This window comes from Dipodomys spectabilis, unplaced genomic scaffold (assembly GCF_019054845.1).
Source record: "Dipodomys spectabilis isolate Male_0828 unplaced genomic scaffold, ASM1905484v1 ptg000176l, whole genome shotgun sequence".
Lineage (NCBI taxonomy): Eukaryota > Metazoa > Chordata > Mammalia > Rodentia > Heteromyidae > Dipodomys > Dipodomys spectabilis.
The window spans coordinates 5,412,102-5,431,084 of NW_024870853.1; positions in this window are offsets into that span (position 1 = coordinate 5,412,102).

Genomic DNA, 18,983 nt, shown 5'->3' on the forward strand with positions numbered 1-18,983 from the left:
CTTTCAGTCTGGGCCTGGAGCTCTTTAATATCCCCCATTGGGTCAGATTGACTTGAACTTTGTCTATCAACTATACCATCAGACTCAAAAGTTAATTCCTCACATTTATTGAACATGTCTTCTATGATAAATTGACCTTATGTCTAAACCCTTTCACATACACAGTAATGATGGATGCTGTAAGTTGTCTGATCTCTATCTATTGTTTCTTCTTTATATAATTCTGATTTTGTTTGGGGAAAAATGTACTGACTTAAAATTCCTCTGCAGACTTTTGACAACTACAAGTGGCTATGAAACTTATTGTGGTGAATGAAGTAAAAGTGGGGTTTCTAGGCCTTTTATCTCTTTCTCTTTCATGTTTAGAATGTGATGCCATAAAAAAGGAATATACACATGAAGCAGGATGGTGAGGCAAAATCACAACTGGATGAGATTTGTAATCCTACCTACTCAAGCAGCTGAGATCTGAGGATCCAATTTGAAGCCAGACTGGGTAGGAAAATCTGTGAGATTCATCTCCAATTAACCACTAAAAGCAAAATGTGGAGATATGGTTCAAGTAGTAGAGTACCAGTCTTGAATGGAAAGAGCTAAGAGATTGGGTTCAAGCCAAGTACTGACACAAACAAACAAACAAACACAAAAACCCCAACCCACACTTGTTTCATGATGTTTTGGTGGGACCACTGTCTCAGTTTTTTGTTTTTGTTGGTCATGAGGCCTGAACTCTGGGCCTGGGCAATGTCTCTCAGCATTTCAGTTCAAGGCTAGCGCTCTACCACTTGAGCCACAGTGCCACTTCTGGCATTGTTTTTCTTTGCTTATGTGGTGCTGAGGTATCTAACCCAGGGCCTCACGAATGCCAGTAAGCCACATTCCCAGCCCCACTGTCTCTTTGATGGTCTCTTTCCAGGTCTTTTGTTAATGATACAGATAAAAATCTCATATGTTTAAGTCACTGGAGCTGAATTTCTTTTAAACAAAAGCAACATAATCTTACCTGATAATGTGATCTCTTTTAATCTTCTCAGTAATAATGTGTGGTATTTGTTATTCCCATTAGTCAGATGAGGAAGCAGAAACTAAAAAAGATTAAGAGATGTGTCTAAGCCATACAGATTGTCAATGCAAGCTTAGATCCAAATCTAGACCTGCCTAAGTTCTGCTAACTTTCTTCTGTACCACTCTGTGCCAACAACTTTCTTATATGATTTTCTTAGGGAAAGAATGTGTGTGTGTGTGTGTGTGTGTGTGTGTGAGAGAGAGAGAGAGAGAGAGAGAGAGAGAGAGAGAGAGAGACAGAGAGAGAGAGACAGAGAGAGACAGAGAGATACAGAGAGACAGAGAGACAGAGACAGAGAGAAAGAGGTAGAGAGACAGGCAGAGACACAGAGAAGAGAGAGTAGGGGTGTATATAGGAAGAGACTAGAAAACCATATTCTTTTTATTGTTTATTTTTATAAGTAGTTGTACAAAGAAGTTGCCATTTAACAAAGCAGTTTATGAATACAATGCATCTTGATTGATCTTACCCTTTTTGACATTCTCACTCATCCCTCCTAACACACCCTTCCCTCACTTCTCTTAATTTTGTAGGGTATGTATTGATTTTTTTTTTTACTGCATTCTACCCCTCTTCTCTTCGTTCATCTACCCTTCTCCCCTTGACCTTACTACACCCCTTTCAAGTACCTGTTTCCTGTCTAGAAAACCTTGTTCCTAACTTACTTCTTGTGTAAGTGGTCCAGTTCTGAATCTTGAACTCAGCTGAAGCTCAGCTTTCATGGCTGGTGCTCTACCACCTGAGCCACACATCTCACTTCTGGCTTGTTGCTTGTTAATTAGAGATAAAACTCTGTTTCTTGCCTTCAAACCTCAACGACTTCAAACTTCAATCCTCAAATCTTAGCTTCTTGACTAGCTAGGAGTATAGGTGTGAGCCACTGTGCCTGGATCTTGGTTTTACATTTTAAGCATTTCTTGTCTGAGGTCAATATTCCTGCTCTATGCATGTCTTTTCATTCTCACATGGTCAGAACCATTTGTCGTTATTTAGTTGTAACATTTATCTAGACCTATGTACACATGTATATCTCTCTCTAATCACTTAATGAATATTGGGCACATTTTCCCAGCCTGGATCACTAGGAATACATTTTTAGACTGAGCCTAAGACTTAGATTCTAGTTGTGCTACCAGCACTAATTTAATGTAGGTGTTCTAGGTCTCAGTTTCCCCATTAGTACAGAAAGATATTAGACTAGGTGGTCTCTTTGAAATCTTTCATCCTAACAGACTAGTCTCCATTTAATTGACAAAGGTTTTGAAAAAAAGTCTTTTAGGGCCATAGCATAATAAATTTTATAGACCCTGAATGTATTCAGAAATATCGGAATATTTTCTGATAGACAATAAGAAGCTGTAGGAATTGTACACATATATGGAAAATTCCTCATGAAACCAACATGAAAATCTTACAAGAAAAATAGCCTCCTCCTCTTCCTCCTCTTCCTTCATTGTCCTCCTCCTCCTCCTCCTCCTTCTTCTTCTTCCTCTTCTTCCTCTTCCTCCTCCTCCTCCTCATCTTCCTATTCCTCTTCTTCCTCTTCTTCCTCTTCTTCTTCTTCTTCTTCTTCTTCTTCTTCTTCTTCTTCTTCTTCTTCTTCTTCTTCTTCTCCTTCTCCTTCTTCTCCTCCTCCTCCTCCTCCTCCTCCTCCTCCTCCTCCTCCTCCTCCTCCTCCTCCTCCTCCTCCTCCTCCTCCTCCTCCTCCTCCTCCTCCTCCTCCTCCTCCTCCTCTTCTTCTTCTTCTTCTTCTTCTTCTTCTTCTTCTCCTCCTTCTCCTTCTCCTTCTCCTTCTCCTTCTCCTTCTCCTCCTCCTCCTTCTCCTCCTCCTCCTTCTCCTCCTCTTCCTCCTCCTCTTCCTCTTCCTCCTCCTCTTCCTCTTCTCGTCCTTCTTCTTCCCCTTCCCTTTTCCTTTCCTCTTCCCTAGTTCCTTCCCTTTTCCTTCCCTTTTCGCCTTCCCTTTCCCCTTTCCTCCTTGTACTCCTCCTCCTCCTCCTCCATCTTATTATTATTATTATATTTTATCATGTTTAAGTAGTATACACAGGGGCTACCATTCAACATGTCAGTTTATAAGCAATGCATCTTGACTGATATCATCCCTTTCATCATTGTTCCCCATTTCTCCCAACCCAAACCTCTTCCCCAGTTTTCCCACTTTGATAGAATAGACATTGAATATGATTGCATTTCCTCATTTCCTCTCTTCATTTGTCTGGTCCCTCTCTCCTTGACTTGTTCCTCCATATCTCAAGTACCAGCGTTCTGCTCTTCATTTTGTTGGACAGTGGATTTATATTTCTAGTAGTTATGCCATTTGAATTCTTCTAAGTATGTACCACACTTCAGTTAATATGCTTTGTACACTTGCATATGTGTCTACTTGCATGTTTATAAGTTAGATCTAACTTCCACAAACAAGGGAAAACATGTCAGTCCCAAGGCTTTAACTCTGTGCCTGAGTGCTGTCCCTTAGCTTTTTCACTAAAGACTCATATACTACCACTTGATCCACAGCTCTGTTTCTGGCTTTCTGATCATTAATTGGAGATAAGAGACTTACAGACTTTCCAGTTGAGGCTGGCTTTGGACTGTGAGCCTTGGACCTCAGACTCTTAAAGAGCTAGAATTGCATGAGCCACCAATGCCCAGCTGTACAAAAAGTTTTCAAAGAGACAGGTGGGTGGAAGGGAGATTTAAAGAAAGAAAGCAATATAAGAGTGAATATGATCAAAGTACATTTCATACATTCTAGGCATGTATTGAAATATCACAGAGATCCCATGCTTTGTACACTTAATATACACTAGAAAAAGAAACCATAGAAGCTTTTCTGAAAAAACTGGAGGAACCGCTGAGTTAAATCTGCAGCTGCAGCTTCTTAGTTTGGTGATTTGAGAAAAGTCCTTTAACCTTGCTCTGTCAGTTTCTATCAAATGTGATTACCAGTTGTCCCTATGGCAGAGCATTTTTAGTAGGTTTAGTGAAGAATGAACATAAAAAGTCCACATCATAGTGCCTGGGAAATAGAAAATGATTAATCATTTGGGCACTGGTGGCTCACCCCTGGAATCCTTGCTACTCAGGTGGCTAAGATCTGAGGATCATATTTCAAAGCTTGCAGGGGGTAGATAAGTCTAAATGACTCCATCTCAAACATAACCAGCCAAAAGCCAGTCTGGAAGCATGTCACAAATGGTAAATGCCATCTGAGCAAGCAAGCTGAGTGAGCATGTGAAGGCTTGAGTTCAAGTCACAGCACTGATCCAAGAAAAAAAAAACAATTTATGGCAATTAGTACTATTATTTTTAGTAGATTTCTGCCTTCTGCCTTGTAGAGATGGCCTGTTTTCTGGTCAGGTTACTGGACTTGCTCACTTGCTGTGAGACAAAGGAAATGATCTCATTTGTTAAAAGAGGGCCAGTGTTGGCAAAAAAAAAAGTTCTTATTTGGATTAAGAACGCCTTCTAGCCAGGAAAAATTAAGCCAATGCTAACAGCAACCACTTTTCCTTCCAGTCCTCTCACTCCCTCTGCAATGCCCAGGGCAGGGGCCGTAGGGGAGGTAAAAGGAATTGGGGCTAGACTGGGAGCCAGCCAGTGGAGTGCCCAGGTACCAGTCTCCTCTTTTTGACTTATTGTCAGTGGCATCTGAGACTCACCTCAAGATGGCTACTTGGCCCACATTCATTTCCTGTTGGATGACTTTTAACTTTCATTGTCTTTTCTGTCTGTTTTATTAGCTTCTTACAAGCTGCTTTCCTGAGATCTTCCATTATACAAAAGTGCATTGAACAAGCAACATCCAAATCATTGAGCTAGACCTCTATTTAATATGCTCCATTGATGCTAAGACCTTCACAGAATGTCTACGTTCTTTCTGAAAAACATCATACCTGATTTTGTGATATTTAAACTTTATAAAAATCAAACTGCTCCTGAATCTAGTCAGGCAAAAAGCTTTAGTATATCCTATACAAATTACTTCCAGATCTTTTCAGAAATGAGATGAGAAGGGCTTTTATGCAGCTCGTCTTTTGGCTGTTACTGCCAATGGCTCTAATGAAAATAGAGAAGTTGCAGATGAAGATAATTACAACTGATGACATTAGACTTACACACTGAATCTTTTGACCAGACAGTTTACATAGGGAAGTAAACAAATAGAAATCCAAGAAGGAGGTGAATGATAACAGATACTTAGGATTTTCAACAGCAATAACTGTGATGTCATTAAGGAAGTTTCTCAAAAGTAAAACTGACAGACTGAATACTTTCCAGATTGATGTCATACAGGAAGAGGAATTTTTAAAGTATATATGTACACACATTCCCTTGCTTAAAATGAACTTACATCCTTGTAAACTCATTGCAAATTGAAAATATTGTGTTGAATGCACTTAGTACACTTAAGCTACAAATACTCTGGCTTATAATATGGTATATGATAGCGTTGGAAGTATCCCTTTGTACTCACATGGCTGAGAGGATTGGGGGCTGCAACTCACTGTCTCTACCCACATCCTGAGAGTATTATACTGATATACCTTCCAGCTTTTACTGATTGAATATTATTTTGATATAAACCTAAAAATGTGTATTGCTTTTGCATGAATTTCAATTTTATTTTATAGGATAGACACCATTTAACAAAGCAGCTTCTGTATGCAATGCATTTATATCATATCCTAAAAAATTTAGAAACATGAGAAAAGGGATGGGTTGTGGGTAAGAATGTTGGAAGGGGTGATATTGATAAAGATGTACTGTATTCATAAACTGCTTTCTTGAATGGCATCTCCTTTGTACAATGACTTAAAGATAATCCAAATACTTTAAAGTTTTAATTTTAAGTTGAAAAAACTGTAAGTAGATACCCAACTGTCCACTAATGAGTACCTCTTGCTTTTGTACCTGATAAAGGAAGAAAATCTTCCTTTAAAATAAAATTTGATTTGCTTGAAAAAGAATGAAGATTAGTCATCAGAGAGAAGCACTGCCAAATGCTAGGGAACTGGAATGTGACTCTGGAAGCCACAAGGCCAGTGGTCCAGGAAGTTATTTTCTCTCCCTCTTGATTGTCTAGCATAATTCACTACTCCAGTGTCTTCATTTTCCATTTACTCATGTTCCAGTATTATGAATGAAAGAAGCTATAGTCTCATTGGTAACTACCATCTGTCCTTTGTCAATGCACATCAAAACTGGGTTCTGAGTTATCAGCCACTTCATCTGCCTGATACCTGAGACAGTTAAGGAAGAAAATATTTAATTCTTTATATATATATATATATATATATATATAGATATATAGATAGATAGATAGATAGATAGATAGATAGATATAGATATTTGTATGCCATAAGGGCTTTGTAAGGGCTAATGCATGTGGCTCTGGTCCAATTTGCCTTCTTTTATAGTGCTATTGAATTATATTGCAGCTGTGTGACATTCTCCTATATGTTTATCAAGAGCTCTTTTTTAAAAATTGAGGAAGTTAACTATATTTTTTCTATGTGAAAGTTTCTGTAGCCATTGTTCAGATTTGGGAATATTTTACCATGGATATTAAGTACTGGGTGATAGTTTATTAAGATCAATCAACTTATACCTTATAGTACAGGCTTGTGCATTGTTCTTGGTATTATGCTATTAAGAACCTATAGGAGGGGCTGGGAAGGTGGCTCAGTTGTAGATCTCTTGCCTTGCATGCTCGAGGCCCTGGGTTCGATTCCTCAGCACCACATAAGCAAAAAGAAAAAAGCCAGAAGTGGCGCTGTGGCTCAAGTGGTAGAGCACTAGCCTTGAGCTGAAGAGCTGAGGGACAGTGCCCAGGCCCAGAGTTCAAGACCCACGACCGGACCCCAAAAAAAAAAAAAAGAAAAAGAACCTATAGGAAATAAGTACTTTTCTTATTGAAATAAAATACAAATAATATAAATAATATGTATGTAATATTGCTATATAATTAGCAGTAGTGATCTTTTGCTTATTTAGCCATTTTGATCTTTTTGTTTCTTTTTTACTTCTCTTGTGCTGCATAAAATCATTCATAAGAGCACAACCTCAGTTATGCTTTTTAATTTTCTGTACTGAGGTTTGAAATCAAGGTCTCATACTTGCTCTATTGCTTACTTGGCTTGCTTTATACTACTTGAAACATGCCTCCAGCCAGTATTCTTGTTTTTAAGAGACAGAGTATCATGAACTTTTCTGAACAGACTGGCTTTGAGCCACAATCCCTTAGATCTCAGCCTCATAAGTAGCTAGGATTATAAGCATGAGCCATTTGTGCCCAGCTCAGTTTTACAATTTTTATTTTTAAAAGTGGCTATTATTATTTATTTTACTGACTTGCTTGAGTGAGTCTATTTTGTAAGAATCCTGACATTATGCCTGTTATACAGCATGTATTGGCCCCAAACCAGTAGTGTATATTTATAAGTATTATAATAAGAATATTATTTCATTTTCTAAAATTCCCCAAGTTAGTTCTACCTTCAAAAATACCCTAAGTTTGAACTTTATCATCATGTAATATTTTCATGTTGGTATACAATTATAAATTACTTCCCATTGAAAGATACTAACAAATCTGTGTGTGTGTGTGTGTGTGTGTGTGTGTGTGTGTGTTTCTGTGCCAGTACCAGGGCTTGAACTCAGGGCCATGGTACTTGTTCTTAGTTTTTCAATCAAGGCTGCTTCTCTACCACTTGAGGTAAAACTCCAGTACTGGCATTTTGGTAGTTAACGAGATAAGCCTCAAGGATTTGTCTTACCAGGCTGGCTTTAAAATGCTATCCTCAGATCTCAGCCATCTGAGTATCTAGGAGTACAGGTGTGAGCCACCAACGCTCTACCTTGTCAACTTATTTTTGATGGTGAAAATTTTCCAGTAAATGCTTTTCTAAAATTTTTTAATTTAACTTTGCAATAAAGAAAACTCTTAAAAAGAAAATTTTAGATTTTTCCTGTTAATTCTGGTAGAATTAGTATGTTTCTAAAATTTACATTTATAAATATATTTATATTCAAATTTAAAAATAAAATGGTTTGAATGTTAAACCAGCAAGTTTTTGTTTTGCAATTCTAATGTGCAGCATAGCATTGTGTTCAAATAAATAGTTAATAGTTATTTTAATAGTCAACAATTATTTTAACAGCTATAAACAATAGAGTTTATCTACTCTGAAATGTCTGAAAATAGAAATAATTTATTACTGTCTTCTTCAGGTATTAATTTTTAAATAGGACAAGCATGTTGATTCAAAGTATAAATATTTCTAATAATTTTCAGTGTATGATCTGTTTTCATAAACTCTGTGTGTTTGTCATGCATCTGAGATGGTTTGCATGGGAAAATTGTAGCTAAACATTTCATTGTCCTCTGTCTATAAAAGAAGTATAATTCTACCACTTTGTCTTGCTTATCATCATTAAATCATTACATTTGCATACTAAAAAAACTCGACTGGGAACATCTTAGATTTTGCCAGAGAAGAGTTCTAAAGCACAGGGATGTGGGAGGGAAGGTACAGCTTGTATTAGATGCCCATATTTTATCTCCTGGGTATCACCCTCCCTTGAAGGCTCTGGTTCTCACTGCCACCCCTTGTAAGGGAACAGCCTTCCTGATTTAATCAGCACACAGAAATTCCCAGGTTTGGACAAAGACGAGCTTAGACAGGGAAGGAGATGTTGCCCTCATTTCACCTCTCAGGATCACGTTTCTCAGTGGACTACACAGCCCCACTAATCTTGTGTTCAATTTTTATAGCATAAAATGGCTGTGGAAAAGGGCTTCACTTTGATTATTTACAACATGCATGTAATGTAGCTTGAGTGGGTTCACTCCCTATATTCTATTCTATCTTAACCTCTCTCCCTCCTCCCCACTCTTATTGCCACAAATGTATAAGCTCTAGATTCGGAAGTTATGCAAGCCATATTAAATTGAGATTTCGTTTGGCTACATCGAAATCTAGAGGTTTAAAAATGTATGGGCTTGGGCTGGGAAGGTGGCTTGGTTGTAGAGTGCTTGCCTTGCATGCATGAGGCTCTGGGTTCAATTCCTTAGCATCACATAAGCAGAAAAAGCTGGAAGTGGTGCTGTGGCTCTAGTGGTAGAGCGCTAGCTTTGATCTGAGGAGCTCAGGGACAGTGCCCAGGCCCAGAGTTCAGGCCCCTTGACTGACCAAAAAAAAATGCATGGGCTCCATTTTTGTTCTTTGACCAAAAAAAAAATGGGGTTAGAGATTCCAGGATCTACTAGGAGTCTAGGCCCTTGGGCCTTCTTTTGTGGTCTGTCATTCTTCTCTGTGCTCTAATGTTCATAGTACAACTATTGATGTGTAAGAAAGGCTCTGTAAGTTCAGGAATTCGATTTGCATTGTAAGACTAAAAAAGAGGCGAAAGGAGACACTTTAAAGCACTTCTTTAGAATCCACTTGCAGTCACACTTGCTTCCATCTCATTGGTCAGTTGTAAGTCAGCCGACCAGCTCTCTGCAAGACAAGGGAAACTGAGAAGAGCAGTTTCCTCATCAAACAAAATGAATTCTGTGAAGAAGAGATTGGATATTGGGTAAGGAAAAGCAATGCTTGCCATATGCATGTTCTACATCTTTGAAACAGAAGTGAAAGCAGCTACCATTTGAAAAGTGATTTTATTAAATATTACAACAGAACAGACAGTAGGAAAATATTTCATGAGAAAAAAATCTTCTTCACAAGGGATCCTCAGCATTTCAGTGTTGCTTTCACTATCACCACACCCCAAAAAACCTTATCTCTACCTTCTCAATTTCTTTTTCAACTATATATTCCATGTCTTTTGGACTTCCCAATCTCTTCAATACAGTTTGCAGCCTGCCTCATTGATGCAGAGCCCATTGCCTGGGATTGGATAACAAGAATGAGAAGCTGGAGATTTAAAGGCCCTTAATGCTATTTCATTGAACACTATATTACCCTCCGGAATTCTGGTGCAAACTTGGGAAGTAACAGTAATGGCTTATGGGGAGCTGAACAAAGAAAATATTGTATGTAGAATTGAATTTGTGCCTGAGCATCATACTGATGCACATGTCTTTTGTATTCCAGAGGCTCCATGTTCCTCCATATGGACTTTTTTTGTCGGTTGTGGAACTTGAACAATGGGCCTGGGCACTGTCCCTCAGCTCTTCAGCTCAAGGCTAGCTCTCTACCACTTGAGCCACAGCACCACTTCCAGCCTTTTCTGTTTATGTGGTGCTGGGGAATCGAACCCAGGGCCCCATGCATGTGAGGCAAGCACTCTACCACAGAGCCACCTTCCCAGCCCCATATGGACTTTTGAAGCCGAGCTTTCCAACTTACTTTTTCCTATGCTTACTTTATATTACTACCATTCCAACTTCACCTGGCAGGCATTGATGTCTGAAAGGGCCACCACTAATGCACTGGTTAATGGTTTCAGCTCTGAAGTCCAGCTAGTTGGACACATATATTGTCTTTCCTATTTTCTAGTTAAGATAGTAAGTCATTTGACCTCTATGCCCCAACGACCCACCTGCAAATCTCATAATAGTTCAACTTGTCTCATATTGTTGCTGTCACATTCAATGACAATGCAGAAAGTATCTGGTCACGTGTTAAGTGCTGAGTAAATATGATTTGTTATAATTTAGCCCCTGGCTTTTGATACTGCTCTCTCTCTGCTTAGAGCATCCTTTCTCATCACTCTATCTACAGATTCCTATTGTTCCTTCCAAAATCATTTCCAAATCATATCTTTGGGGAAATGTTGCTTGACTCTTCCTAGGAAAAATTAAGGATTCACTTTCATTTCCTTGACATTTTGTACTTAGCCCTGATCTATCACATATTACTGCATGTTACAATTTTGCATCTATTATTCCCATGAATCTGGGAGCTCTTTGAGGGCAAGGAGCTTTACTCTTTTATCTCAAGCATCTTGCATGGAGCCTGACTCATAGTAGATATGTGGTGGCTGTTTGAGAATGAATAAATTAATGAATATAAAATTCAATATTGGAGAACATCATGTCCCTTTTCTAGACTTCCCAAAGATAAGAGTTTTTAACTCCTTCTACATATATATCCTTTTGCAGAATTTAATTTCACAGTGTCTTAAAATGTATCATGACACCTCTGTTTCATTTAGGACAACCTATGGGTGCTAAAATGGGCTAGCACCCATAACTGTCAGTGAAGGAGAGTGTTGGGAAAGACAGGAATTGGGTGAAAGAAAGCTAAACCACCAAGATTTCAAAGGTAGACAGATCACATCCCATTATTTTTCCATTAGGGTATATTATTAGAGGTGTTTCTTGGGAAGAAGTGGATCTCTTGGGAACTACAACAGTTTATATTTGTGGAAAGGATAGACATTTGCAATTGCTTACAGAAAAAATGTCTAAGAGCTTAGCTAGTGAAGTAATAAAAGTATACCAGAGGCTGATAATGATCTTATGCTGTCCGATAACAATGGTTTCAGGAGAGTGAGGTACAATTGGCTTTGATCCAGGATGAAAGAATACATAGGGTCCTCTTTCTGATAGTTACCCTTGTATTCAAAACTTGGTACCTACAAGAACCAAGAATAATGAACTTGGAGGCTAGAATATTGAGTGATAAAGAGTGAAGAGAAAGCTGGGCACTTGATGGCTCAGACCTGTAATCATAGCTATTCAGGAGGCTGAAGCCAGGTGTTGAAGCCAGCTCAGGCAGAAGAATCCCCGAGACACTTACCTCTAATTAACCAGCAAAAATCCAGAAGTGGAGTTGTGATTCAAGTGGTAGAGTTCTAGCCTTATGTAAAAAAAGAGAAAGAAAAGCTAAAGGATAGCTCCACGGCTCTGAGTTCAAGCCCTGGTACTATCACCAGAAAAAATAAAAAAGAATGAGGGCATAGGTACGGAAAATTTGCAAACTCAAACTAAAAATATTATGATTTACTATTGATTCATTATATCACATTGAGCAAGTCTTTCTTTCCTTCTCTTGACCTAAATCTCTGCAACAAAGCACCAACATGATCTCAAAACTTCATACAGCTGTATAAATTCTGGCACTAAAAAGTAGGATGAGCAAAGACCTTTGCAACCAGAAATCTCATGGCTGTCTTAGAAAGGCTGCTAATGTGAGGGCAGAGGCTGTCTAGAATGATTCCCGGGAGGGCTCAAACAATCTTTGAATATCTGTGTTTCCAAGGAGGGCTGATGGAGTATGTGTGAGCTCACTCAATTCCTCCAGCCTTTGCACTTCTCTGAGTTACACACCCAGGGCAAGGCCTTAGCTTGGAAGAGTCAGAGAGAGGCCCTTGTTAATGTAGGTATTCCTTCCCTGGAGAGACTGAAGTGCTTTTTCCAGCCTGAGAGGGTGATGATTTTCTCACTTAAATCACATCTATCATAAAGTTAAGTAAGGTTTATTTGTATAATTTAGTTTCTTTAGACAACTAAAAATACCCCACAAACCTATCAGCAGTGAGAGACTGCTCTCTATTAGCTCTTTGTAGCTGTATAATGTGGTCAAAAGGGGACCATTCTCCTTACCTCTGGAGCAGGACATCAGAATTTTCATGCTTCTTTTGGGGAGTTATAACAACATCCTTGACCCACAGGAAAAAAATGGATGAGAGGATAATAATGATATAAGAAAACCCTAGAATCTGACTAAGAGAGAATGGCCTATGGTCATCTGGCCTGCATAATTGTGGAAAGGGCCTTAAGAGAAGAAACTGAAGTTTTAGTGGCACAGATTGTCAAAATTCTTCTACATATAAACATATATAAATATTCCAATGAAACCTGGAGTTCAGCCCTTGTAAAACATCCCTTCCTTATGTTACAAAAAGGGAACCACAGGCCAAGGGAGGAGAAACTATCTACCCCACTTCACATTCAGTCAGTAAGCTAGAGTACTGAGATACAGAGAAAGAGACATTCGGAAAATCCTTAAGGTATAACGTTGGGAAGGAAGCAAAGGGTAAGTAGATTTGACTATGGGCTTAGCGAACATATCACCTACAAAATATGTGCTCATCTTCCATAAGGGATCGTTGCCTTGGATCATGGATTTCATGTACTAAGATTGCTACAGAATGAAGGCTCATACACTAAAGGCATCAGAGGTATTGTTATAGTCTCCAGACTTTCTTAATTCCTCTTTTCTCATGTCTTTATGCTTCTCCTGTTCACTCACTCCTATCATCCCTGTACCTTTGGGTTGATTTCTGCCCTGTGCTTTATATTTTGTCATTGTTACCTGTAAGCCTCACCTTAACTGTGTAGGTTGTATATATGCCTAGCTTAGTTGAGTGGTGCACCTCTGAGCTGCAGTATAATGCTACACGGAATTCCTGATCCACAACACAATGCTATTAACTTTATCACAGGGAAACACAAGGAAAGAAGGCCTATGGTATACAACACTGATAAGTGTATTATACTTTCAAAGGGAGAACTCAATGGCCTTCTTATTGATGAATAATTATTGATGAATATAACATGTAAAAAGAGGTGAGGGAAGCAATTTGGAGGGGTATAACTACTCAATATAACCCCTATCAGATATGTCAATCTATTTAAAGCTAGAGATTCTTTCAGGATAACATTTATTATTGAGCACTTTGTGCCAGGTTCTGTGTTACATAGGAAAAGGGTATGAGAGTGAGAAAAGGATGGTAAAGATTATACAAAAATGTTTACAGGGAGTGGGGCAAGTGACTCCTAAGGAAACTAATTATAACAATGCTAAAGGAAGTGTGAGCTAAACAGTTTTTCACAGAAGCAAAAAGGAGGGACATGATATCTTCTAGCTGGGGAGAAGTGTAGGCAATCAAGAGAGGCTGCAGAATAGAGCTTTATGTGTGTTCTGCCTAGACTGAAAATGATTTTACCCAAAGAAAGAGAGTAAAAGCAACAGAAGGAGGAATAAAAGTCTAGGGTTCTGAAAGCACAGAACATATTTGAGCCTGTAATTGTAGAATACCATGGAGGACAGGCAATATGGTTTTCCAGATACCAGGGGCATAGAAAGGAGGCCTCCCCTTGGCAGATTAAAAGATCTGATATTTTGGGGGTCATTGAAAAGTTTTAAACAGAGTTGTTCCATAATCAAATTCTTTTTTTTGGGGGGGGGTCCGATTGTGGGGCCTGAACTCTGGGCCTGGGCACTGTCCCGCAGCTCTTCAGCTCAAGGCTCTACCACTTGAGCCACAGCACCACTTCCAGCTTTTTTCTTTTTGCTTATGTGGTGCTGAGGAATTGAACCCAGGGCCTCAGGCATGCAAGGCAAGCACTCTACCACTGAGCCACCTTCCCAGCCCTCAGATTCTTTTTGACTGTTTAACTTTGTTTCTTCAGATCATAATTATGGAAGCGATGTGAGAACTGGCTGAAATCGGGGGAGGAATCTAAAAATAGAGATATATATGAGAATACTCTGAGGGTCAAAACTCTGTGGAACAGACAGGAAATATATTTTGGCAGTAGGATGAAACTAATTTAAATACTAGTAAATTAAGTGATTTATCAATCAGCTATCAGCATACTAATACTACTCAACAACTATAGAATCTCAAGGCCATGCAGGCTCGCTTGGGTTCTGCTCATATTAAGTTGGGATTGCTATGCATGGTGATAGGGATGAGAGAACACACACACGCACACACACACACACACACACACACTACTTCTCAATATCTAGCACTAAGAATGGATATGCTGTCGTTTATTCTAATGGCTGTGGTTTGAATATGGTTCATCTGCTGGGCGCTGGTGGCTCATGCCTGTAATCCTAGCTACTCAGGAGGCTGAGATCTGAGGATCACAGTTCAAAGCCAGCCTGGGCAGGAAAAGTCCTTGAGACTCTTATCTCCAATAAACCACTCAGAAAACCAGAAGTGGTGCTGTGGCTCAAGTGGTAGAGCGCTTGCCTTGAGCTGAAGAGCTGAGGGACAGAGCCGAAGCCCAGAGTTCAAGCCCCATGACCGACCCCCTCCCCACGCATATATATATATATATATATATATATATATATATATATATATATGATTCATCTTCTTCATAACTCTTCATAAGGCTTGGGCCCCAGTGTAATGGTTTCTACCTTTTCAGGTGCCAATTGTATTATGTCTCCTAAATTATGATAACTAAATATGTCTTTGGATAACTAAATATGTCTCTTGGGACCCAAATCACTCCTGGTGGGGCATTAATCATGGCAATTTCAATTTTTAAATAAATTTTAGTGGTTGATTATACAGTGTTATAGAATGTTAGACATCCTAAAATCAACATTTGGCTTTCTTTTTAGGAATAAAAAAGCCAGTATTTGGCTGGGCACATTGCTACTGGAGTCTCTTGCCATGAAATGAACCAATCACATGATGTGTGACCAATGAGATTTTAAGTGGAGATGTTGCATGAGATTTCTGAGAAAGCTTCTTCAAATGTACAGGGTTTTTCCAACATCTTTCTTTTTGAACGTATGGGTCACAATTAGAGTGTCAACAACCATCAGGGTCCTGGTAAATATGGGAAATTTCTTAACAATGACAGAGCTGAAGGTTGGAAGGATCTTAAGTCACAGAGGACTTTGTGAAGCTACCATATAATTCCTAGGCTGCCTGCTTCTGGGATTCTATATAAAAATGATCACATTTAGGTCACCTATTTTATTTAGGTCACTTATTTTTTTTCTGCTGTATTGCTGCAGAATCTAATCTTAACCACGAAAGCATAAAGTATATGGTGTAATTCTTACCTGTCATTCATGAGGAGAAGTCATTTGAGGAGCTTCTGGAAGATTATTCTCTCTAAATGTAGTCTGAAAGGAAAGAACTCTTCCTCTTTCAGCTTTTGAGCGTTAATGAAAACTTGATGCCAACCCCTTCAGCAACCATCTTTTAATGCAAGAGGAGAACCTCATATGCTGAAGGTAATACAGCAAACAGATGTCACTGAGACACGGAGTTGACCAACTCTAGAACATAGCATCTCCAGTGTTAAAGACAACATTTTTTTTTTATCATAACTGGATACATTTTTATTAAGTTCTCATTACTTGTTTTTTTTATAATCTTTCAAATGATGAAAAAAAGAATGGAAAATCAGATTTGTCAAGGTACTTTGAATTTGAAAAATCTTTAAGACATCCAAGTTTTTGATGTTATGTAGGTAGTAGACTGAAACAGGTTTAAGACCAAAAGAAGACATAAGATTAATCTCAGTACTGGAGAAAGAAAACTGAAGGCCTGGACCAACTGTAACCTGCCCTTGCAAATTCTTCATGGCTTAATATATTAACAGAATCAAAATAAAAGACTTCCACTTCAGGGTCACAGGTTATTAGTGACAGTGAGCTGCAGAAGAGAAGACACAGATCTCCTGAGAATCAGTGATGATGCACATGAGGCTGAAGGCCACAGTTTATTCAGGCTGACCTGAGAATATTTTACAATTTTAAGTTGGAACTCAAGAAGTCTCAGGAAAGATGTTCAGAGGTACTGGACTTTGATGGAAGTTCTCATGCCTTGTTTTTTCCTTAATTACTCAGTTTCAGTCTTTGTGGAGTATCAAAAACACCTCATAGTCTCAGAGTATCAGGTTATGACCCAAGGGAATTGAAAGCACAGGACAGGGGATATATTTGGATGCTAGATTTCTCCTCCTCTTCCTCTGGAAGGGACAGACAGGTTTTAGATCTACTGCCAGAACATAAAACCATGGTGTCAGAGCTGAAATAACCCTTAGACATCAGGCAATAGTCAAAGCCTGCAAGACCATGAGTGGTCTGAAATGATACAATAATTTGGAACTTCTGCATTTGCAGATTTTTGCCAGATTCTCAAAAGTCTAAGATGCCACAAAACTCCAAGAAGAATACAAACCTTTTATGTTACAGATGAGGCTCTGAGAGGAGAAACATTCCCAGGGCTGTCCTAGAGTGAGGCAGGAATAGAGCTGGGACTCAAAATCAGGCCAATGATACTACAGTAGACACTCAACATTTTGCAATAACTTTACAAATTTTGGCGTGAATTATAATTCCATGGGCACATAGAAGAATAAGAACAGAATAGAATGGCAGAAATTAGGCAGATGTGGCAGTAATTGTCACTCAGAATTCATGTGTATGTGGGGGTCTGGGATAGAGGAGAGGCTAGAAAGAGTGTCATGAAATCCAGAATGACTTCCTTGTGTCTAGCTGAGACTAACCTTTCCTCCTTCTGTCTTCCTCTAGGATTAGAGTTGCTTGCTTCTTTTTACAACATGATCACTAAATTGCCTTAGGTTCCACCTCCATATGCCTAGATGGAATTTAATTGTAGATTTAGACACTATCTCCACAGTTACTGTTTTTTACTTAACACAGATGTGAATCTTGGTGCTACTCATTTCTGGGTTATGGGAAAACCAACCCAGCCACAACAACAATAATGAAATAATTAAGAGAACATATCATTTTCTAAGTTACCAGCCTGATTCTAGTACTAATATCAGTGATCCGTAGAACATCAACATGAGGAAGAGATCTTGGAAACTCCAACAAGTCCAAATTCTTTAAAAAAAAATTTGAATGGGCTTTTTTTTTTTTTTTATTGTTTTACACATATGTTGGTTATTTTCAATGACATAAAATACATTTGAATTCTGATGAAATGTATGTGGAAATCATCTTTGCTATTATATGTAAGAAATCCATGTTAATATCTTTGCTTTAAAAAGCACATGTTGGAAATGATCTGTACAATGGGGGGCTGGGGAGGAGGGCAAGTGGGAGAAAAATCGAGAGGGGGGGTAACAAGTTCGACAAAACATGTACTCACTACCTTATGTAACTGTAACCCCTCTATATATCACCTTGACAATACTGTTTTTTACAAAAAGCTGGTGCTGTAGTCTTGCAAATCCAAATTTTTGGTCATCGCACAGAATCTAAAGATCTGGAATTGGAGTCCAAGTATATCTGAATCCTAGATCTCTAGCATGATACTCTTCTGAATTACTTTTTGGGATCAGTTGGTTAGTCCTGGGAAGTCTTTCTGAAGGCTTCCCTGCAGGTAAAGGCCTTAGAACCCTGTGGATTGTTTAGGCTCTACCAGAAACTTCTTTAATCTTGCACCTAAGAGAAGATGCCATTCAAACATGTCAGCAAGCCAACCTCCTTAGTTATGTGTCCCTGGAGGCAATACCGAAAAATGGATTGTTCATCTTTTAAAGGAGGACAGTACCCCACTGGACATTCTATTTTGCCAGTTATTTTTGTTTGTTTGAGATAGGATTTTGTCCTGAAGCCCAGATTGATCTCAAATTCGTGATTCTCCTGTATAAGTGTTGGGCTTACAGTCATATGACACCATATCCAGTTCAATGACTATACTTCATTTCCTTTGTTAAGGAAATACATAAAGGCCTATGTATTATCTATTTTCTTTATCTTTTCATAGATTTTTTTAGTTTCTTGCACAATTCCTACTTCATTTTGCTTATTGTTCTCCTAACTGAAATGTCAGTTCCAGGAGAGTAAGAGCTTTTGTTTCTTTATTGACTTCGGCTTGCCCAGTGATTAGAACAGTGCTTGACCTATAGTGTACATTCATTCATTTCACTAAATTATGAGCAGCTACTGAATGAATGACTGAGGTTTACATAGGTAATGAGTAGTTACATACCCAGAATCTGGTAAACTGTCACCTTGAGAGTTTGCTTGATCTTCTCATGTGCTAACCTTGGCAAATATATCAGGTGCTGACAAGTGTATCCCTTTGTCAGGCTTCCTTTATACCTTCTGATTGCTCCCTGAATCCCATATCAAGGTCAGTTTCTCATGTTCCTAGTTGCAGTATTGGAGCTCATGTCATGAGGCAGGGAGCTCAGGAAGTGGTGTCAGTTTAGATGGTAAGATGT